Consider the following 25544-nt stretch of genomic DNA (forward strand, 5'->3'; position numbering starts at 1 on the left):
GATTTGTCACATATGTACTTGAAAAAGAAAAAGAAAGTTCCTTTCTGTTTTGACAGACATCAGTGGTGAACTTTGACCTAGATTTTCTTCAGAACAGCTCAAGGTAGGCAGAATCCACATCCTGACACAAATTGAGCATTCTTTTGTTATCAAACTTTTTTAAGTGTTACATGCTTCATAAATGACCTGTGAAAGGAATGTGTTACACAGGAGCAAAGAAGACAAAATCACAAGGAGTTAAACACTTCTTATTAGCGTATTAAATAAATCTGACATTCAGTTAAACCAGTAATGCACATATTAAGCAATGTTGAACAAATAAAATCAAATTCTTAACTTATATAGTCTTAAAGTTACCAATTCTGCTGCTTATAATTTAATGACGTTCTCTTACAGGACAGTTACAAATGCACTTATAAGTTAGGTTAAATTAAATATATTAATTCTTTCACTGTACATATAGTAAAACAGTAAGACTAATCATTTATATTCCTCATCATGAAAAATGTTTTAGCTTAATATATAAATATATACTTACATACTTGCATATATTTTAAAGCTTAAAGTCCAGTACAAACCTTTTTAAAGGGCCATTAATTTCAGAAAATAACAGTCCTTCACTCAGAGAGTATAAGTCACTTGTTTTTGAGTTTTTAATTTTAGAAGCAGTTTTCCATGAATTCAGCTCACTCTATCTTTCAAGGAATATACTGTTTCACTCCATCTCTTCAGTGTTATTAGGGATTTTATTGCTATTAACAAAACTATAAGCCTCCTACAGAATGTTAAATAATGTGATCTTTGTGGGAAACACCAAAGTGGCTTTAATATATTTTTTCAAGTTTCTTGATCAGCGGTAAACTGGATTTTCTTTTACTCATTACTTTACTGGAATAATTGTTGTCTAATCTGACTACATGTTCACCTATTTTAATAGGTGGGGTGGACCATTCTGTTTTAATATTTGATCTTTTTCTAAGATAGATATAAACTTAACTATAATTGAACATGGTGATGAGGTTTTCTTCTTTGAACATGCTCTTAGGGTTCTATGTGCCCTTACAATTCTAAAATATAAAGTTTCAGATAGAGTTAATATTTTACATAGCCAGATTGTTAAGAAAAGTATTTTATTGCCTTCCTCATACTTTTCAGTTATTTCATCTCAATCTATTTTCTAAATTATTAACATTTTCTATAAGATGGTTATTTTGTTTCAAAAGAAATTCAGTCTGAGACTCTCCTTCAGTTATTCTTCCATCATGATGATTTAAAGCTTCTTCTATACTTCTGATTTGTGCTCTTTGTTGTTTCATTAGAATTTCTAAATGTTCCATCTTCTTTCTGATATCTTCCTTGAAACTTTCTAATTTGGCATCCAGTTTGTCTTGTTTAAGTAATACATTCTCCATACTACATATTAGTAACTGTATGTCTGTTTTTAACACAGGAATCCTGACTACCATTTCTTGAGTGACTCATGTTGAAGTCTCTTCTCTCTGTACCAAGCAGTTGATATCCTGACAGAAAAAGTACAGATTCTGATGAAACTGAAGCTATAAATATTTTCTTTGACTATTAGTGAATAAAATTAGCTAACAAGTATTACCAAATTTTAATTTTTGATTAACTTTTTTGTCAGAGAATTGTTTTCAGTCATAGAGGTTTCATTAGTTGCTGCCATCATGGCTATGCCCTTGTACTGTATTCCTGATAGTTTTTAGGCAAATGTTTCCACTGTTTCCAAGCTGCTCATTTTTTTTAGTGACTTACCCGATTCACTGTTGAGTGTACCCCCACTATTATGATGTTGATTCTTGTAAATCCACTTAGAAAGGTTTGTGAAATTTTATTTATCAGAACAGAACATTTATATCATGTCATTTTCAGGTTCAGTCTGGAAAGTAGAAGTAAAGCTTAACCATTTGTACATAAATGTACAAACAGTCATAGAAGTAACATATACAGCCTAAATGTGTTTAAAGCAACAGAGGATTAAGTACATAATTGTGCAGCGATGCAAGTAATATACAATAGCTTATATAATATTTACAATTAATAATAAAAGGAGGTGGCATAGTTTTGAAAAAGAGAATAGGGTGGAAGACAGGGTAATGGGAGAACTGGCATTATGGAAGGGGGAAATACATAGGAAGGCAGTTAGATATGTTATGTGATTCATTAAAGTACTTTGTAATCTACAGTTATGATATAGTTTTCTCATCTTTCTTCAGACTTCAAAATTACAAGATGGCATTCTATAACCTCACATTTTTAAACACCACTAACATTTCTGCTGTCCAGTCAATGCTGTGTAGAATGACAATGCTCCGTGCAGCTGACAATAGTTCATGCTTCTCCTCCTTCCAGTCCATAACAGTTTGTCGGAACTCTCATGCTCCTTTACATCCATGGACAGGGATGCTTCAGGTGACCATAACCAGCTTACTTAGGCATGTTTTTTCTAGACCTTGTTTGTTTGTACTTGTTTGGTCACCATTCACTGTAGTGATGTCTATTTACACAGTAAACACTTAGATAACAGCTTCTCAGGAAGGAGTAGGGCATTATATTTTATGTTTTAACTGATTGTTCTTTCTTCATGTTTCCTCCAAGACAAAGTGACCTTGGAGTGAGAAGAATAATAATGTGCTTGTGCCTGTGCTTTTATGGGGGCGGGGGTCTTGAAAAAAAGTAAACAAAACATACCTACATACATAAATAAGCAAATAAATAAATACTCATTAGTTCACAATTGTATGAAACTTGGTTAACTATCAGAATGTGTTCAGGTGCTGTATGTACAGAGGCAACTGGTTTTGTGTAATTGCTGTCAAGTTATTGTGTTTTGAATACTCTCATTTGAATGGATGATAATAGACCCTCAGCAGAAGACTTCATGGATCCATTATCAAAGCATTCAGATATCTGGAAAAATATACTGAAAATCCTGACATTTAAGAGAAGATGTACACTTTATATCCTGTTAGCATACAACATGAAGGGAAGTTAAGAGTAAAATGTTCTTCAGCCTTACAAAACATCGCTGCAAGCCCTAACTTGTCAGCTTCTTCTCTAGGTCCAAAATCTCCTTATAACTCATTAAAGCTCTTGTTTGAACTAAATCCTTTGTTCTTTGCAGTGGAATTAGTTGCTCTTATATCTTCATTGCCCTTTCCTAGTTTAACTTTTAAACTCCTAATCATCTGCATGATGTTTGCATACCAAGTGCCATGCAGTTTTGTGCCTGTGCAGTGTTATTTCTATGAAATGGATAACTTTGCTCAACATTCTTGAATGAAGACATATTTACTAAAATCAGTTAGTAGCAATGTCCATAATAAGGGATATAGTAGGAGGGGGATCCCAGCTCTTTCAAAGATGAATGTAACTTACTGATGTGCAGGATAGTAAGAACATATTATTTCAAAATAGATTTCACATGCAGCTGGGAGGAGAAAGGGATTAACACTACAATGTATTTAACAAACCATCAAAGGATAAAGTTAAGGTTCCTCATGACTTCTAACAAGCAAATGACAGAAGCTGACAAATACTTAATGATTGGCTTTATCTTCACAGGGTGGAAATCATGAATTAGTGAAAGAATTTTTAGAGTAACGGGAAGCCTGTGTGGCAAAAATAAGACAACATAGTTTTACAACAGAAAGGTTCTGCCGGATAAAGCTGACTGCATTCTTTGACTGGATAAACCATGCAGTAGCTAATAAAGCAGAGGTAGGTGTGGCCTAATTAGACTGCAGCAAGGCAAATAATTTTGCATCTTCCAAATGGTCAGTGGACAAACTAGATGGTGGGTTAAAGGTTGGAATAATGGACAAATGTTTGCTGTGCTCTAAGACATAGAATATTACTGTAAATAGAATAAATTCATATGAATTTGTAGTAAAATATGGAGTAACACAGGTTCCAGTACGGGGTGCATTCATTTTCAATGTATTTAAGTGACACTGCATAATGCCAGGAAGGAACAGGTTGCATTTCTGCTGATGATGTAAAAGTTATACAACAGGCTTCATAGAAATGATTAAAAACTGATAAGAATGCACTTGGTTAAGTGCAGACTAAAATGTGGCAGGTTAAATTCAGAACAAAAGCATTCAAAAATATATTTCAGCTACAGTAAACCAGCCTAGGAGTATACAATTCATTGAAGTGTATTAACAAGGAAAAAAGAAAGGAACATTTGTATAGTTTATATGCCATGACCCGTAAATTCAGGGACACAAGAACTAAAAGCAAGAAAACTGGGGAATGATGAAATACCTGGGTGTTTAAGAAGAAGCAGTATCTGTGGAAAATGAGACTGTTATCCTACTTTATATCCCACCAGTAAATTCCAGAATATCGGGGGGAATTTAATAAAGCCTACACAGTATTTTTTACCATGTATGCATCATGCCGTGCTGCTTACATGAAAGTAAGCAAGTGTTAGATTCAGTAAACACTGCTGGATGGCACCCTTGCACACACCAACACAGGATGTTCTGTGGCATGGAAATCACCTCATAAGCAGGTGAATCTCATGCAAATGAGGCAGGTAGAGTGATCCAGCAAGCAGACAGGCAGCTCTGCAGACCCCATGTCAGTGTCCATAGTGTACATGGAAAAATTCTGTGTACAGGAATGTAGACAGACAAAAGGGGCTGTAAAATGTAGATAGATGGACAGAAATGGCATACCATATACAGATATGAGTGAAACTATCATCTGTGCATCTGAAAAATAAGTTAAATTAAATAATTTTTTTAATAATCTGGGCATGTTTGCATGGCATGCCAGAGTGCAAACATGCTTTATAAAAAAAAAAAAAAAAAAAAAAAAAAATGGAAAAAATAAAATTAATATCGTGACAGAAATGTATTGCAGGACCCTATGTGGATTATCTGCAATGGTGCATTCATGCTGCTGCTAAAGTGGTGGGGCTTTGAAGCATGTAGTTTCCAGGCTGTGAGCACAGATCCCTATGCAAATGAGGTGGAGTTATTGAATAAAATAAAGGGGTAATCGTATCCACACATCTCCTTGGTGTAGACAGAACTATGTTGGTGTTTACAGAGAAGGTAGTTGACATCAGGTGAGGGTCTGTCCAATTACTTCTAAGTTTATTTCAGCTTAGATGAGCCTATTTACACTGTGTGCCACAGTGCTGAGTGTGCCCTTTCGGGGGGGGGGGTGCACTAACTTATGTGCTTTGTTTAGCTTAGGGGAGTGTGTTTCCGCATGTTTGCGTGGTGTGCTGCTATGCTGACTGTGGAAATCTAGAGGTGTGTGAGTGCTAAGTTTTGTTTACCTACAGGGCATGAAAGCCAATGACATATTAATTAGTTTTGACCCCCTGTTTAACTTAAACTAGGGTGATTAAATTATGTTAATGATATACTAGGCAGGTGGAATGCATCATAGGTAGCCAATCACATAGTCAGCACCTACAGCAGAGCATTATAAAGTATGGATACTCCCAACAATCTGATTTTTCCCCATAATCTGCAGCACTGGAGTGCAGATTTGCAAATTTTACCTGAAAGAATGCCAGGGGCTGTTGCAGGACTGTTACATCTGCACGTGCTAGATGCTGAAGTCAATGCTGCTACTACTGCTGCTGACAATAGGCCTAAACAGAGAAGGAGTAGATTGTTCAGGCCCAGGGTTATCTTCCAGGAGCTACATGAGCTGGAAATTATAGACCACTACAGGTTGGACAGGGCTGTGCTACTAGAACTCACTGAGCTCTGCCACTCTCAACTCAGACCCAGAGCCAACAGAGGTGAAAACCATCTCAGTGGAAACAAAGGTATGTGTAGCCCTTAGGAGACTAGCTACAGGTACCGTGCAAAGGCCAACAGGGTCATGATGGGGGTCTCACAGGCGTTAGCATCCAGGGTACTCCACCAGATCCTGGATGCCATACTATCATATGCCAGTGAGCACATTTTTTCCCCTCACCCCTAAGGTGAGGGCCAGCAATATGCAAAACTTCTACCATGTAGCACACTACCCTGAGGTACTGGGTGCCATAGATTGCACTTATGTAAACATCAAGTCACCACCCGGTGAGGAAGGTAGAATCTACGTCAACCACAAGAGGTACCACTCCACTCCATCAACTTCCAGGTCATGTGCAATGCCCAGGGCATTATCATGAAAGTGTGTGCTGGCAGTTCTGGTAGTTATCATGACTCCCATATCTGACATACATCACAGATGTACCATATGTTTGCTAGGGGGAACATCCCACACGGCCATTTACTGGGGGATGCTGGCTATGCACTGGAATCGTGAATGATGACACCCATCTGAAATGCACACATGAGGCACATGCACAAACTAGGAAGATCATAGAGCATGTGTTTGGGCATCTGAAGTCACGGTTCCGGTGCCTTGCTATATCTGGAGGAGCCCTGCAGTACACTCCAGCCACATTTGCACAGATATTCACAGTATATGCCATGCTACACAATATAATCCTGTGGAAACAGCTGCAGCAGGATCAGAAAAGGGGAGGGATACACAGACCCCCACCAGTGCCTAGGTCACAACAGCCACACTCACAGGAGGAATCAGAGGAGGAATCCCCTGATGATGCCCCTGTAGGCAGATGTAGCTGTGCCAACTGTGCCCTGGCTTTGGTTAAGACACAACACATAGCACTTTCACTGACAACCTAGGGGTCTAGGGACTGACACCTTACTCCTACTCACATACATATACTAAAATCTTTGATGCCAGGCAACCCACACAACCTGTACCTATCCATGTATTGGCTGCGTACTGCTTGCATCACACAGAGTCAGCCCTGAACTACAGTTCTGTCAACTGCTGCATTCACGAGGTAAGTCTCTAACCTACACACTACTTGCCAGGATTAATGAAATATGTTACTGTATGTATGGATCTGCTGCATATATAGAAGGAAATATGGTGGGCTATTTGGACAGCTGTAACATCCACAGGGGACCACAGATACCCAGTCCAGTAGTATGTGTCCTAATAATCACTAGGCCTCTTGGTTGGAATATTCACTACTTCAGTCAAGTGAGATGTTAAACAGTGGGGTCACTTGATATTTGGACTGCTGTCTATCCCAGCAGATCATGTGCTGTTGTTCCCCCAACCCCCCAACATAGCAGGGTTCCCATATAACTATTTTAGCAGTAAGTCAGCAGTGGTATATCAGTAGACCAGGCAATCTCAGCGCTGTAACATAGTACTCTAACACACATCATATGTCCCACATAAAGCAGACATAACAATGGACATATTTATGCTGTTGAATGTGTGATGAATAACTCCTCTCTGTCTGGCAGCCTGTGTGGTTCAGTGGATTAGGGAAGTTAGCATGGGTGATGGTGTTGATGGTTCTAATCTGGAAGTATTCACATCTTTTGCATGTGGGGTATTATTATGTAGGTGTTTTCACATACTGTCATTCTGTGTGTGGTGTACGATTATGAACCTCAGTCACATATTAAGTACAGCAGACAGCTGGGGAATGCCATGGACATTTTGTGTGAAGTGCACTACTGCAGAAATGGAGACAGATGTCAATGTCTGTAACATACTTCTCAACCTCTTAGTGAAAGAAATCTGGACAAAGCACGACAAAATGGGGGGACAAAGGCCCACAAATAAGGGCATATTTTAAATACTGCTCTCATAAACTTAAAAAGTTGCTAGAATAACAGGGTTTGTTAAAATAGACATTTTTTCTGAAGGATTTGTAGTCAGAAACTCAAATGTATGTCTTTATTTAGTGACTTCATTTCTCAGCTCATCCAAGTGGTTTGCCAGAAAACCACAAATTTTATGAGGAACAGACCAAAATTATGAGCCAAGACTCTGGACATTCTGTGAATCTCTGGACAGTTCAGAGGCATGACCTGTAACACACAAAATCCCAAACTGGAGTAAAGATAGGTGTGGCCTGGAGTCACTTTATAAGTAATGACAGTCATACTGGGAATACCCAAACACTTAGTTAAAATGAGCGCAATTCTGTTGCCCCATCATCAGAATGACCTGTTATGTATAGTTATGTCTATACTTACAGATATATATGTATACATATCCATCTGTCACTATCTCTCACTCACATACATAGTAGATCTATTGCTATGTAGTGTCAAATAGATATATAGCGCTATATTTATCTATATATCTATATCTATCTATATATATATATATATATATATATATATATATATATAGCACAATGATACATAGACTCTCCCCATATATCTACATGACACATATACATATCATACACACACACAGCTATATATATATATATATATATATATATATATATATATATATATATTTATATATCTCTCTCTCTCTCTCTCTATATATATATATATATATATATATATATATATATCCTTGTTAATTACATAAATATGTGTGTGGATGTCTGTATTGTCCTACATACCCTAATAATGGTGAGTAAATCTGCAGTATCACACATCCATACTGCTGCTTAAAGGATCCAAACAAAGTGCACAACAGTACATCCACTTAGCTGCAGACCCCTGTGCCTACTGGATGCCACCACATAGCGAGATGCAGGTGAGCAGGTGGTTTAATGAATAATGTTGTCAATGTATGCATGGACAGGTCACATTGTTCCTGCCCACAGGTTTGCCTGTCTAACTGCAAGCAGCCACATATGGTCATACTGGTAACTGTACACACATAGCTAGGATAATAACAGCTATCCCACTTCTAGGATACTAGATGCAGCTAACAGTATGAAGCAATATCACTTTGCAGGCCACAATTTCTGTTCAACACAAGCCTAGTTCGTGTAATGCACAAGTACTGTACCAGCAATCATATATGCAACAGACTCAACCTGTGGCATATGCAATAAATACTGTGATCTATAGTGAATAAGACTATATAGAAGGAGTTCTAATCTCACTCCAGGCTACTTGGTGCATGTCTATTTGTGTCTGTATCCCCCTGCAGAACAACTGACATGCCCTCATGGGCTATCCACCTGCAATGGTTATGAGCTTTTTGGCTCTGTAGCTTGCTGCTGGCCTCCAAACTGCCCTCTTCTACAAGGCCTGATGATGTCATTCACATTAAGACTACCAGCTGACAGTGCAGTATTAGACTTAAGTCATGGTGCATGTGATAAATACTGTGCTCTATAGTGTGTAAGACTAAACAGAAAGGAGTTCTAATCTAACTACAGGCTACCTGGTGCATGTGTATGTCCAGATGGTATAAATATGAACACCTTGGTAACTTAGAAATAGGTAGGGTTTTACAGTATTTTATTTGTAGCATGTGATGTGCCTCCCCCAAAGGACTGACCACAACAAGGCCTGCTGATGTTCATAGGTTCATAGGTAGGTACTAGGCTATTGGCCCAAGGGCCTACGTAAGCCTAGCCGACAAGGTTCCATGGCTTACGCCACCCAAGAAAGTTATTTTCCTGTGCCACTATCGAGCAGAGACACAGAAGTGATTCCTGGGGTGTATTTCCTACTCCCCATCCACTCATCAAGATTTTTCTTGAAGAGTGCTAATGAAGAACTTTGCTTGACATAGATGGATAGCTTATTCCAAAGTACAGGAAGTCTCTGGGACAGGAATCTATCCCTCCAGCAATGTCCTGTTTATTGTGGTAACAAGGTTTAGGTCCCTAGATCATGTAGCTTGGAGGGATTGGGATTTCTTTAGGTGTAGCATTTCCAACAGTTCTGGGTTTGACATAGCTTTATATGTTAGGCAGAGATCACCTCGGAGCAGGCGATATGCCACGGAGTAAAGCTGGAGTTTTTTGAGGCAGCCAGTGTAGGGCATTTGTTTCAGGCCAGTAATCCTCTTTGTGAGGTACTTCTGTGGCCTTTCCAGCTGCTGCAGATGTCTTGTTAGGTACATTCCAAAAGGGGCGTTGTACTCTATAATGGGTCTAATGAGTGTCGAGTAGAGGGGAACAATGACCTCTTTTTGCCTGGATGAGAACCCTTTTTTGATGAGGTGTGCCACATAGAAGGACTTCCTGACTACTGTGGCAATGTGATTATCAAAAGAGAGACTACTGTCCACCTGGGTCCCAAGGTCTCTTATCACGCATTTGGTGTTAAGTAGATTGCTGCCTATGTGGTAGTTCATTGGCACAGAGTTTTTACCAAAGGGGATGACACTGCACATTTTGGCATTGAGCTTGAGGCCATGGCTCTGACACCAGGCATCTGTCTTAGTGAGGCCCTTCTGTAGGATGTCCACATCATTTAGGGACTTGACTATGGCTCCTAGTTTGCAGTCATCTGTGAACTTCATTAGCCAGAGACCTTCTGTGTTAGCCTGTACTTCAGAGAGGTAGATACCAAACAGGAGAGGTCCCAGGACGAAACCCTGTGGTACTCCACTTGTCACTGCTGTGAGGTCAGATTTGGAGTCTGCAACTTTTACAGTGTAGGTTCTGTCAGTGAGCCAGTTGGCAACCCATCTTGTGATGTAGGGATTTATACCTACTTTAGTGAGTTTAGCTATAATTCCAGAATGGGGAATGGTGTCAAAAGCCTTGGTGAGGTCAAGATAGGCTGTGTGAACCACCTTACCCTCATCCACGGCTTTGTTGACTGCCTCAGAGAAGTTGATCAGGTTCAGGAGGCATGATCTGCCTTTCACAAACTCAAACTGGGTTGGATCCAGTTTGGAGGTTCCCAATGTCTTTGTTTATGAGTTCCGTGATGATACGTTCCATGGCCTTGCAGACCAGGCTCATCAGGTTAATAGGTCGATAGTTCCTGGGATCAGTGGTGTCTCCCCCTTTGTGGAGTGGGATAACTGTTGCTGTGTGCCATTCAGTGGACACAAAGCCTGATGCGAGGCTATTATTGAACATGATGCTTAAGTGGGGAGCTGGTTCGTTCTGAAGGTCATATTAAACGCAGCCTGGGATGTTGTCCGGTCCCATGGATGCTGTGTTTTTGGCTTTAGAGTGTGCAGCTTTTACCTGCATAGTTGTGATTACAGGGACTCTGCATTCTTCCTGTACTGATATGGGCCCTTTAGGGGGTGAGAGGGGGGTAAAGTTATCACTGAACCTATCTGCTAGGATGTTGGCAATATCAGTTGGTTCTGTAATTTTCATGCCTTTGTGCTGTAACTCAGGGCAGATCTGGGTGTTGCCATCTAGATTCTTGACTTAGCTATAGAATGCTTTATGGTTGTTTTTGGATTTAGTGGCAATTTTGTTTTCGTAGCTAGCTTTGGTGGATCTTATAAGGGATCTCAGCTTCTTACTGAGGCTGACCAGGGAGCTCCTCCACTCATGGGATTTTACTCTCTTTTGCAACAGTTTCTTCCTCCTGTTGTACAGTTTTGTTTATGCAGGGGACCACCAGATTAGATTGGCTTCCTTTTTTTGGAGGATAGTGGTTCTGTTTGGAATAGCATGATCCATGTACTCGTGTAAGTGCTTATAGAGTGCATTTGTGTAGGATTGTCCATTTGCATGGGTGTCATGAAGTTCATCACTTCTATCTTAAGAAGCATGAAGTTGGCTTTGGAGAAATGTTTTACTGTGGTTTCCTTAATGGGGGGTGGGGCAGGATGTGGATATCAAGGGTGATAAGCTTATGGTCGGATCGGACCAAGGAGGAGTTGACTTCAGGTGTGGAACGCCGGTCACTCATGTTGGTAATTACTAGGTCTAGGATATTCTTGCCCCTGGTGGGGGTGTGGATAAGTTATTCTAGGGCTTTGGACTTTATGAATTCTAGAAAGCATTGAGCTAAGGAGTTGGTACATGAGTAGTTTTCCCAGTTAATGGTGGGGTAGTTGAAGTCACCCATTATTAGGGTGTTTAGTTGAACCCTAATATTTTCCAGTACATCAAGAAAAGAGGAGTGGGAATCCTGGGGCATGGTAAGGGATCTGTAGCAAGCTATAATTTGGATTGCAGTTTTGCCCAGAGTTAGTTGCACTTGGATAACCTCAGATGCATTATGCTGAGCAACTAGCCTGGAGGTGTGGATATCTTTAATGAATATGGACACACCTCCACCTTTGGTGTTTCGGTCCAGGTTATGTGGCCGAAAAGTGTGGTATGAGTTATAGCCTGGTAGCATAATATGTCCTGAACTGACAGTACTAGCAGACATGAGGTGTGTTGCAGGCTTCACTCACTGTAATCTGTAGTGTGTAGCATTACATAGGTAAGTGTTCACATCTACATATAGCCAACTTGCACTATACATGTACCTTGGCATGTCCTGTGCATAGTGATTGGAAGTGGTGCTAGTCTTAGTGTAGCCATGTTTGCGTGTGAACCTGTTAGTGCATTTTACATCATGTTATGGAACCATAGGACATTTGAACTTCACCAGCATAATGGCCATACAGCTCTCACAAGCATAGACATCTTTATACCTGTAGTTAGAGGATCAGTACATACTGCCCCAGTCCAAGAAGGACACAGGTAGATGCCATGTGTTGACATGATGGTCACATAGCCAATCATACAGAGGGTATGTGGTGAGGTGCATTGAGGTGCTCTGTTTGCCATTGGGCAGGGTTCTATTTCAAGAGTGTGTGTAAGTCTGATAGACAAATCTCTCCCACAAGCATGTAGTACAAAAGTCACATACAAGGTTAATGTCCTTACAGTGAGTTATCCATCTACTATGCCTCCTACAGATAGGCAGCAAATGCAATGAAGCAGGGTCACATAGTGCACCATATGCAAGGCACAGATCATGTCTGAGTAGTCTATATGCCACAGGTGACAATGACACTCATTGCAGACGATCCCCATTGAACACATACTGAAGACGTGAAATGTCCTTGTGAGGGACCCTACTGTTGTGAGTAGTTGCCAGTACTGCTTGGAAAGGTACATCACCAAATGGCCATTGCAGGCATGCTGAGGGAAGAGTACTTAGAGGTTATGAGTATGTCACTTACAGGTGACTGTAGCCTCAGCTATGCCATATGATTCTTGTCATACCACTGTAGAGACATGGTGATCTGAGGCTCATTAAGTGTAAACCTGTGTGACGAGGTCTATATGCCCAGTTTGTTCACCCAGAGTAGTATGTACATGACATGTTGCAACTGATGTGCTACTTACCAGGTACATAGATCTAACTGATGGAAATGATACTACATATATATTTGCATGGAGTTTATAGCCATTAGTATGGGCGGCCATGCAGGACTAAGACAGAATATACGTGTGTGAATGAGAAGAAGGATAGAGGAATGGTGAGGATGCAGGGAGTAGAGATTGCGAAGGTGAATGAGTTTAAGTACTTGGGATCAACAGTTCAGAGTAATGGTGAGTGTGGAGGAGAGGTGAAGAAGAGAGTACAGGCAGGATGGAGTGGGTGGAGAAGAGTGTCAGGAGTAATTTGTGACAGACGAGTACCAGTAAGAGTGAAAGGGAAGGTCTAGTGAGACCAGCTATGTTATACGGGTTGAAGACAGTGGCATTGACAAAAAGGCAGGAGTCAGAGCTTGACGTGGCAGAGTTGAAGATGTTAAGATTTGCACTGGGTGTGACGAGGATGGACAGGATTAGGAATAAGTATATTAGAGGGTCAGCCCAGGTTGGAAGGTTTGGAGACAAAGCCAGAGAGGCAATATTATGTTGGTTTGGACATGTGCTAAGGAGGGATGCAGAGTATATTGGTAAAAAGATGCGAAGGATGAAGCTGCCAGATAACAGAAAAAGAGGAAGGCCTAAGATAAGGTTTATGGATGTGGTGAGAGAGGATATGCAGGTGGTTGGTGTAACAGAGCAAGATGCAGAGGACAGGAGGAAATGGAAACAGTTGATCTGCTGTGGCGACCCCTAACGGGAGCAGCCGAAAGAAGAAGAAGAAGTATGGGTGGCCACGGTGGTGCAGTGGTTAATGTTGTCACCTCACAGCAAGAGGTTCTCTGGTTCAATCCTCAGCTTGGATGCCTTCTGTGTGGAGTTTACATGTCCTCCCTGTGGTTGCGTGGGATTCCTCTGGGTGATACGGTTTCCTCCAACATCCCAAAGAAATGCTGTAGGTGGATTGGACACTTTAAATTGGTCCTAGGTGTGAGTGCGTGCATGTGTGTGCCTTCAGTGGAAGGTTGGGTGCCAGGCTGGCAACTCGACACCGTAAATCTCTACTGCCAGTCATGAGCAGACAGATGATCTGCTGTGGCGACCCCTAACCGGGAAAAGCTAAAAGAAGAAGTATGTCAACAGGCATATGTTTGCAATACCCTCTTGCAGGATAGTGACATTCCACAGAGACTCTATGAGTGCCTACAATTTACAGGCATCAGCCAACATTGTTAGCCATAGTCAGTCAGTAGTCGTACGTATTGTGGTTGAATGGATTCCAAACAGTAGAAGACACAGGACTGTGCCCTGTTGAGCACTGCTGCTTACAGATCAGCTATTGAAGGTGGATGTCCCTATGTTGTGTATGTGTGCCAGCAAAGGCTACTAAGTGACCTCTACAATGACAAGTATTGCAGATGCCTAAGTGGGTGCTTTGCAAATGTTTCCTGAGTGGGGATATAGTCAGACACCTTAGCTGAGTCTAGGGGGTTGTATGCCCTGATGCACCCTCGCCCAGGTCCATGGTGACTGCCTCGGAAATCTCCACCATGTGGTCCCCCTGTCACACATGCAAAATGTGCACAGTCAACTGTGTGTAGAATACATATGTGTGTTGATCAGCTCCATGATAATCACCCCTACAGTCATACAGATATGGATACTTAGTCAGAGATGTATAGTTATGTTGGTCAGTGAATGCACCACCTCTGTGCAAGGGTATAACAGTTTCTGCTGTTCACTCATCTGGCATGCAGCCAGTAGTGGTGGTATAATTGCAAGGATTTCCCAATGGTGTTAGTCATTCCTGTCAGATCACATGTGGGATACAGCTTGGAATGCTAGCATGTACAATAGATGCTGTATATCTCCCAGTGAGAGGCCAGTTACGAACTGCTCTGTAAATGTGGACGTTATGGGACAGGTTGTAGGAATGTCCTGTATCACATGTGGTGGGGACAAGGGATTGTAGTTGATGCATACAGTGTGGGTGTACAAATTAGATATGAGTACAGACCCGTCAAATGTGGCATCATGATGTATGAGGTCACCAACAATCTGGGCCTGTCCTTTGAGGTCATACATGTAACTACACTGTGCATTGTGGTTCTTTGCGTGGGTGGCTACTTTTGTCACTTACCATGTCTATACAACAACACAACAACCCTATGTGCTTTCTTTAGCTGAGGAGGTAGTGTCTCCATGTTAGAGGTGGCAGCCTCGCCCAAACTGTCACACAGCACTGTCCACCTGTTATTGTACAGCCTGCTAATGGCAGTCCCAGTCAGGTTTGCTGAGCCATGATGAGCCTGTGTCCCTCCTGTCATGTATTGCTGAGTTCATGCAATTGTAATGCTGCTGACATAATGCATGGGTGTAAAGCTCTGCATACTTGCCTGTCCCATCTGAAGGGGGAGGTGCAGTCACACTATGTCAACCATCCCACAGGAGGTAATAAATGACTGTCTTGACATATATGTCTGTATAGTCTGCAAGTGGGTACATGCCGTTAATTCTAAGGAGACTGATCTGTGGTCAGATCCCACCAGGGAGGACCTCACATTTGGGGGGCCGCACTGGTCACCCATATTGGTAAACACATGATGCACTACATTGGTTCCCCATATGGGGATGTCAAGGGATTGCTGCAGGGAATTGTAGGTAAGGACCTGAACTAACCTTTGGGCAAGTGAGCTGCAGCATGACTAAGCAGCACAGTGTGTACATATTGCACTTCCCTAACATGTTTGTCAGTGCTCTGTACAGACAACTTGCATGACTCTCTTCTTGTAACATGCTGGAAGTATCTGCAATACCAATTTGCACAGAGGACAACTAGCATGTAGTGCCAAGCAGTGTACCCAGATCTCTGAGTCACGTCACCCGAAATGCCACGATAGGAGTTAGCATGGCTACAAGCACTGACTCTGTCATACACCTACTGACACTGGACTAAACACTGTTACTTTTGCTCAAGGCCAGATCATGCCTACCAACTGTAACCAGTGGAGCCCATTGACTGTTACACTATGCAATGGATGTTGGACATATGTCTCATTCCACCTGTCTGACAGTCATACTCTGGGAAGATAGCATTGGGAGATCTATGCTGCAATGATACCAGTCACCAGTGAAGTTCACCATCCTCCATTATTGGCATACCCTGTCTACCTATTCCCTCTCTGCAGTCACAGCCAATATCAGTGACCTCTGACTGAGTACATTAGCAAGTGGTTGCATATTGGAAGCTGCCACAGATCCCCACACAGAACCAACAGTTATCCAGTATGGCCTAAGACACAGTCAGTTGTACTCTAAACCACTAACAAAGAGTAATTGCCAATGACTGCACAATACTGTCCTGTGGGAAATCATCCACTCCTGCAGAATATTGTAGTGTCTATACATCGCACATAGTTGAAGCATTACACATGGAGTTATGGACAGAGAAAGTAATGTAGCCATTGACTTTCACTGGTTGGTAAGATGTGGGGATGTATTCACTGTTGTATAACCTATACCGACAGGTTTGGGATGCAAATCCCAGAATGTTACTGATATACTGAATGTGGTAATCATCACAACTATCGTTGTGTGCAATGGCACCCTTGCTATGCCACAACACAGGCATATCGTACAACTGTAGCAGCCTCACAGGTTCCATAGGGGATGTGTATGGTTCCATACAGGGAGGTGTTGGATCCCACTATGTACTTCCGACATATCCATGACAGGGCTATCACATGTTTCACCTGTTCTACATGCCTACAACATCACTGTGGTATACATAGTACATGCTGGAGAGACAGTTATGTAACACAGACAATATGCCCTACATGAAACAGGCCCCCCATGCATGTGAAGCATACATCTACTGTGATACAGCATGTGAAGGTACCAAAACGGGATGCAAAACATGACGATCATAACTGGTGTTGCGCAACTGTCTGTACTGGACACAGGATATTTGTAGATTGGTCATTTCCGTCACGACAGCTTGTAGATGTGTGAGCTCCCAAAACCCTGGTGACACTTATCAAGGGTAGCAGATGTGTTAATAGATTAGGGATGCATGAGTACACCGAATGCCGTCATTGTCCTTGTTAGCCTGTTATACACATATGAACCTATGGAGCCATGCACTTATAGTGCTGTACCTTGCTGAAGACATATTTCTGCTGTGCTGACATGCCATCCTGTGCTGCTTTATTGCTGCTATGTATCTATAGGTTATCCCAACAGACTCTTGAAACAGAAACATAAACACGTTTGTGAAACACCTGTCATTGTGCAACTATACAGCCATTACAACATCATATAACATAAGGTACACAAAAGTAAGTGGCGTACTCTTGACAAATGCCAGCATACAGTATCTGTCATTAACCACTACAACTGGCATGGCAAAACAATATTGCATTACCTGTGTATTAGACACATAGCTTAATTTCCCTGCATCAATGATGAGGATGACAGGGATGTGGCACAGGTGTCATCACTTGCAGAGGGTGCAGTGTGGGGGTGCAGGAGGCCTAGGCTGACACAAACAGTTGACGGCATCGGTGTGAGTCAGGAAGGGAAGCATGCATGTACACTGTTAAGCTCAGTGCTAGCCCTACATGTGTATGTGTTGGACAGCTTTGGACTGCACATGGTAGAGTTGACAATTCATCATCTCCGGCTCCGAACATGGGAACTGGCTTTGCCAGGAGTTGTACTGGCATCTCCCTGCCCAAGGTCAGAAGTGGTGCTAGTAACTGATGGTGACTGCTGTCTGCTGGGACCATGTCCCCCACAGGAACACTCAGGACCATGAGCCCATGGGCTGCCTCATCATGGCGTGGATAGCACACTACCCTCTGTAGTGCTGGATGTACCACTATGGGAGCTTGATTGTGCATGGCCACATGTACTCTCAGCAGATGGGGTTGCTGACCTATGTCCATTAGTGCAACACTCAACTCCAACCACACGTTCTAGCACAGACAATGTGCAGTCCAAGACAGACACTGTCTCAGCCCACCTTATGTCCACGGCATCAGTGAACTGATCTATGGTGTCCCAAATGCAGTGGAGGCAGTCACGAATGTCAGATTGTGCTGCATCCATAATCCTAAGCATATGTATGGTGTTCCATCCAGAACATGCCTGTGCCTCCATGATGGCCCAAAACATGCACTGAGTGACTCATGATGTGACACCTGCAACAGCTGGTGGATGGACAGCTGACCTCCTACAAGCACCCCTGCCAATCCACCTGTGTGGGACCTCACCAGTTCTCTGCCTATGGTCAGTGTCTAAACTCACTGGAGCCATAGTTGCCACACTTTATTTATTTATTTATATATTTATTTATGTATTATTTATTTATTTATTATTTATTTATTGCATTTGTTAAATGGGAAAGTCCACTGGGCCTGAAAAGAGCTCATTTTCAGTGGAGGCCTGGGGAGAAAAGCTCCAACAAAGCTCATCATCCGTTCCAAACTCAGAGACTACCCATACTCTGGAATAAACTCCCCATTCATGTTAAGCAGAGCACCTCACTGGCTCTCTTCAAGAAAAATCTTGATGAGTGGATGGGTAACAGGAAATTCACCCCAGGGTCTGGGGATCATTTCAACAGCCTTGCTCAATAGGGGTACAGGGAACTAACGTCTGGCAACAGGACATCTGGGTATGTTCTTGGGCTAGGCTTGTGTTGGCTCCAGGGCCATTAGCCTAGTACTCACCTATGAACCTATGAACAAAGATGCATACAGTCAGAGTAAAATCACTTAGATAGAAAAACAAGATCATACAGTACAGTTAAATTGCATGAAACTGGTAAATAGAAGCAATGGTGTAAGAAGAAAATGCAATCATTGACATATAAAAATACAATCATTGACATATAAAAATCATATAGTACAATAATATTGCATGCCTTTGTGTAATAGAAGCAACAGTGCCCAAATAAAGAAAAAAAATCATTGATATGTACAAGTAAAGACAGACATTATTTCCGAGAAGATGTTTGTAAAAGATATTTACACTGGTGCATAAGGTGGATTCAAGTACACAAGAAAGTAATAAACTCCAGGTGTATAGCTGTGAGGAGATTAAGCACAGAGTGAAAGATATAGGGAGATGTAAAGTAGGGAAGTTGGATAGGCCCGATGAAATTGACAAAGAGAAGGATGGAAATGATGTGATAGAGGTATAACCCTGGGAGGTGTCAAGAGTTATGGCTGTGTGTTTGGGAACAGGGGCAAAGCCATTTAGAAGAGAGACGCAGTTTGAGGGAGTTTTTAAAGGAGGTCAGGTTGCTGATTACTCTGAGTGATGGGGGGAGATTATTCCATTCCTTAGATACACAGTAGGAATACAACATTTGCCCGGCTGAGAGCTTGAGTTTCTCAATGGATAGTAGCATTTTATTTTCGGACCTTAGGTGCCGGTTTGGATGATACATGGACAGAATGGAAGAGATGGAAGGGCAAGTTTCTGGGTGGTAGATGAGCTTATGGGCTATAGTTAGTTGTAAGAATGTGAGATAGTGTTGGGATTCTAGCCAATTAAATTGATGCAGAGCGGAACAATGATGGGTAAGATATTTAGCATTTGTAGCAAATTTTGTGACTTTGTTGTAACAAGAGTCTAGTTTTGTTTGCAAGGAGGACTGTAGTTTTGTGAAGATAGGAGCACCATAGAGAAGTGTTGGAAGCAGGAAGGAAGAGGCTAGAGCCTTTTTAGCAGAGAGACTGAGAAAATAATTGTGCCTGTACAGGGCACCTAGTTTTCAATGTTTTTTTTTGATGTTACTGTAAATGTGCAGGTTGAATGTTAACTTGTCATCAGTGATGACACCTAGTAATTTGGTGTTGGGGACAACTTCAATGATGGTGTTATTTTGGGAGTGAATGAAGAATAGTGGCTTGTCAACAGAGCTGGATTTATGGGGGTAAATATAAAAAGTTTTGTTTTATTGGGGTTGAGAGGGAGATGGTTCTGGGGCATCCAGGTTTCCGTGGGAGTAAATGCTTCTTGGGTGAGATGCTATAAAGTGGAGGCAGATTTAGCAGACCAGATGATAGCTGAGTCATCTGCATATTGGATGACTGAGCTGTGGATGAGAGGAATGAACGTTATTGACAAATATGCTGAATAAGAGGGGACCCAGTATTGATCCTTGGGGGATGCTTGTATTTGTGGTTATGAAAGGGGAGGAAGCGTGTAGCCATTTAGTAGATTGCTGCCTGTTGTTAACATAGCTAGTAAAGCTTTGTATGGTAGGGGGAGACAGCCTGAGATCAGTGAGTTTATTAAGCAAGAGGAAGTATGATATGGTGTCAAATGCCTTTGGAAGATCTAGAACTAATGCTGACACTAAGTCTCCAGCATCTAGTGCTCTGTTTACTGTGTTGAGGAATGAAATGAGGGTTGTGTTAGTACTATGTCCTGGCCTAAAGCCATGTTGAGTGGGAGAGAGGATATGGTGTTGCATCAGGTGACTGAGGAGCTGGGTATGGATACATTTTTCTAGAACTTTTGAGATTGGGGAGAGAATGACAATAGGGTGGAAATTTGAGATGGTAAATGTCCCCATCCTCTGACTGTCCAGTATCTGTGGCCTCCAGGGACTGGGTATGTGTGCGGTAACAATGGTGGCAGAAGAGGGTTGTCTACCTCTGGGACAGATTCAGCCCCTGACACCCCCACCTGTGCCTCACTGTGGTCACCATCATCATCAGAGTCCAAAGAGACACTGACAGGTTGTGTAGGGGATGGACAACAACCCTTCTGGTCACCTGTGATAAGAAAGAAAAAAGTGGTACATGAATACCTGTACTATTGTGTATGAAAAATCCACCAATACTCATAATAACAAAGACCCATGACTGGATTAGCAGTCAAACATATTTCTCATCCACTTTTGTACAAAAAAGTCTTCCTCAGAACAAAATACATATTTAAGTCAAGACCTTTATAACAATCACTTCAGGTAAATCAAGTAAAACTTGACCAGTAAAATTTACCATTTAATTAATCAATATGAAACTATACTGAATAAAACAACACATACAAACTCAGTACACCCATCTTAACAAATATATTAAAATACACATTTCACTGCCTAATTTATTTTCCTTTCAGACTTTAATTTTTAAAAGACATTTTATAGTACTTGCCTCATTTAGACCAGGAGGCTTATCTGCTCTTAACTGTCACTGCCAAAGTGTTTCTTTTTGTTCAACTACACTCCTGTGATTACCTCCTAAAAGAGCCTTAGGTATCTGTTCCAGAATGGAAAATACAATATTGTACTCTCTTTATACATGAAATTATGTTTAAATAGGGCATTATTCTGGCCTTTAACTTTAATGGAATATAAATGTTCCTTAACCAAACAGTGTCATGCTTACCAGGAGCAGGACCCTGACCTTGGCCAATACCTGAAGGACCTGTGAAAGTTAAGGGTGAGGTAATGTCAGCACAAATGCATGTTGCAGCACAAGGTAATACATCTCTGGCTACATCTGCTGCCCTTCACTGAGCAGCATTGATCATCTTCATTGCTCACTGTCAAACCTGCTCATATGTCTTGCCCTGATGGCCCATGCCATTCACATCACAGACAAGAGCTGCCCACAATGCAACCCACTGTTCTGTGTTTTGCCTCCCCCTGGACAGTAGGATGTGATGATGTTACTTTATTCCTTCTAGTATAATTTCATTTGCTGCATCAGACAAGGGTGCATGGAGTCTAGGGTACATGATTCCTGAAAGACAACAAGGTGGGAACACATTACAGCATCACATATGTGGAAGTACACTATGTAGAGATACAGCAAGGACAAAATGGATAGCCATATTTACTGCTTGCTCACACATGTTATACTCCACAGTGTGTAAACATACTAAGTGTGTGGATACAACTGAGATGGTAGCAATAGTCAGGTATTCCCATGTGTGCCATGACAGAGACTGCTATATGATCATACACCCAACACTCGAGTCTACTGTGACATGTCACCTATGGGCAACCCCCCCCCGATAATATGTCATAAGAACAGTGCCACACAAATAGTGGTGTTGTATTACAACCACTATAAAGGGACAGTCCAATGAGACCAGTGTGCCACAATGACAAAAGACAATGCACCCTTGATGTATTGTACATCCTGTGTAGGTGTAAGACAACAGGCGATCAATGACATGTCATTATCACAGGTCTATGACAGGCTTAATGCTGTAATCCCTATTCCCTGTAAGTCTATTCACACATCTGCATCCTGTTGTACACAAAATCAGTTATATACCTGATGGAGTGCAGTACTCCTCTGTTGCTATGTGGTGATAGTAAAGTTTTCACAAAGGCGTGCTCTGTGTGAGGAAGGTTTCATAAAGAATGGTTCCCCATAGCCAGCTGCTTGCCTTTATAACATGCTTCTCATCAGCATGTGATTGCCTCTAAACCAATCTGTGGGTCTGAAATGTTAATTGCAGCCAACACAGCTGATTTGCACTATCATCAACCAATGACATGCAACCACTGTACAATGTATAAGGCCTTTGTGTAGATTAGGGCCCCTTTCTGATATGTTTTGCTGGACATTACTGGGGTAAGGAGACTACATCGTCGCAGAGGGTAGGCCTGTAGCAGAAACCTTACCATAGAGATGTGTGTGCTACAGGCTACAGCTACTGCTGCAGGTAATAGTCCTAGGCAGAGAGTGTGAACACTTTGGAGGACAACAACATGTAGGAGTAACTGTGTGAGCTGTGTCAGCCTTGTTGTAGAGGGAGAGCTAGAGTGAGACTACCCTTTCCAGTTCAATTAAGGCATGTGTTTAAGGTAAGTATGTTAGGCAGTGGTATCAGTAACAGAGTACTAGGCAACAAGTTTGGTGTGTCCTTCAGTAAGGTGGGATATAAATATAAGAATATGTCCACCATTTGGGCAACTTCCAGGTCATGTATTATAGTCTGGTAGTAATTTGCAGCATGTATGAGGGCAGGTCTTTTTACAAGCAGGGACTTCCAATGTGTATGTTAGCTGTGCAGCTGTGATATTCTGCACCATGACTTTGGAAGGATTGTGTGGTACACTCTGACATTAGTGGCCCTCATTTGCAGTATCTGCATTGACATTCTCTGTAAATGCATATTAATGCATGACATGACACTTTATTAATATATAGTTTTGCTATGGGGATATGTGAAGTGTGTTCCTACCTGCAGGGCTGTGACGTACATTAGTGAAAAGCAGACAAGTCATTTAAAATGCATTGTGTGGATCTTTATCTGAGTGCATGACTCTGTCATTAATTGCTGCCTTCACAATACTGTACATTCACTTCTATACACCACTGTATTTGAACCCAGGACTGTGTGTGGCAAAATGCACTGTTTGCAAGGCAATTAACAGACTGAGCTAATGAGCTACTCCTACAGCAGGTGTATGTGCAAGATATATGTGCACACATACAGGCTGTGACATACATTTTCTACATCCATCAGTATGTGCATGGCTTTATATGGATGTATGTGTGCATCAGGGTCCCAATTGAATATGTATTTCACCATTAATGCCTTAACAGGTGTCTTTCTACATGTTGCTGCTGAAGGACACTATCACAGGCATCGCTTACATCCATTATTATGTCTTTGGCTTTCTAGTGGTGTACTGTTGCACCGGATTCCAAGGTACACTCCCGTTTTTTCCATTACTTTTTAATCAAGTTTGAGCGACTCAGGTGCAGCTCTGTTGAAACACACTTAATGACTATAACTGGCAATTGCTATGTTTTGTTTAAACCACCTGTCTTTATTAAGAGTTGTGTGGCCTGGCAGGTTAATGCATTGATCTGCAAATGTGATGGTCTTGGGTTTGAAACATGGAACAGGTGTTTATTTTCTATGTCTGCATTATAAATTTAAAACACAGTCAATATAGCTCTATTTAGCTGAGCTTAGCAAAGCTGCTCAATGTGGTGTGTTGTGCAGCAACACTCTAAAAAAATATAAAGAAAAGAAAAATGAGGAGATAGGAAAGTGGTAAAATGGGGTGCAAGCAGGGGAAAATATAGTGAAAGGCAGGTAGGGATGTGCAGGAAGGGTATAGGAAAGAACCATAGCTATCCATTTCCTGTACAGCAACAACTATGAACCTATGAACCTATGAACTGTGCACTTTGACAGAATATGTACATGACTTTGAATGCTCAACCCCAGAGAGAGGGATGAGGACAACATAACTGCATTGTCAAGGCAATTGTACCAAATTATGTGTGTTCACTGGACACATTTGCAAAATGGAGTGCTATGTATGGGATGATATTTTTTTGGGGGGACAGTTACCCGTTTTTTTTTAAGGTGAGAGTGGAATGTTGGGAAAGGGACATAGGTACATGTGGGGGAGGTAAGCTGGGTAGGTGAGGATGCATTTGCAGACAGACAAGACAGCAGACAGGGGCAGTGTGTGACACATGAGGGGGGTGAACACCTTGGATAGGGAGGGTGTTGTGGAATCCACATCCCATGTGCCTCCAGACGGCAGCAGCGTGACTCACATCCCCACCCATGGGACTGTTGGCACTACTCCTTCACTGCCCCAGGGGTGGCAGTGCTAGAGGCTGAGCACTGGGGTGAGGCTGCCCCACCATGTCAGCCACCATACCCTCAATTTGGCACAGGTGGCAGTCAAACCCATGGTAGGCTATTCTGTGCACCAAGACCAGCAGCTCATCCTGGGTGACAACTCCCCTTCCACTATCGCTTCCAGAGGGGGGGCCGTCCCCATCCCATGGGGCAGTACTACCCGATACCACAGGTAGTGCAGAGGCAGCAGAGGAGGCACCATGGGTCTGGGTCCCAGATGTGCTGGGACTCTGTACCATGGCTGGTTGAGGCAAGGTTAGCAGATCAGCCGGAACTGGCCTACCTTGATGTGCTGCTGTAAATGAGGTATAGCAATAAGTTAAGGTTACTAATAACCAAACTATTGTTATTAACAGAATGGAACATCATTTTAATTAATCCAAATACATATTAATGTATAGTATGTGTAACACAACATTAAATAACATAACAGTCAGTATGTTAACAGCATGCCAGTAAGAATTAAACCATAAGGCCGACAAAACAGTTAAACAAAATATGTTAATATTGAATCATAATAAAACATAACAATAATAAATCACATCTAAACAAAATATAGTTAAACAAAATATGTTAATATTAAATCATAATAATAAATAACAATAATAAATAAATGAAGATAAGTGGTGGAGAGAGAGAGAGAGAGAAGCAATCCATTACTGACAATTCAGACTATATCCATGGAAACACTGATAATAAATCTACAGGTGTGTAGTTTCAGTTTTGAGTACAGTGACTAGAATTCTCCTATAGCTGATGCAGCACTTACATATCTCTCAAGCTGTTAGCATAGGTCAGTATGGGCTGAGTAATAACA

Source organism: Protopterus annectens, chromosome 10.part0, assembly GCF_019279795.1.
Source record: "Protopterus annectens isolate FY-2018-M chromosome 10.part0, PAN1.0, whole genome shotgun sequence".
In the NCBI taxonomy this organism is placed as follows: Eukaryota; Metazoa; Chordata; order Ceratodontiformes; family Protopteridae; genus Protopterus; species Protopterus annectens.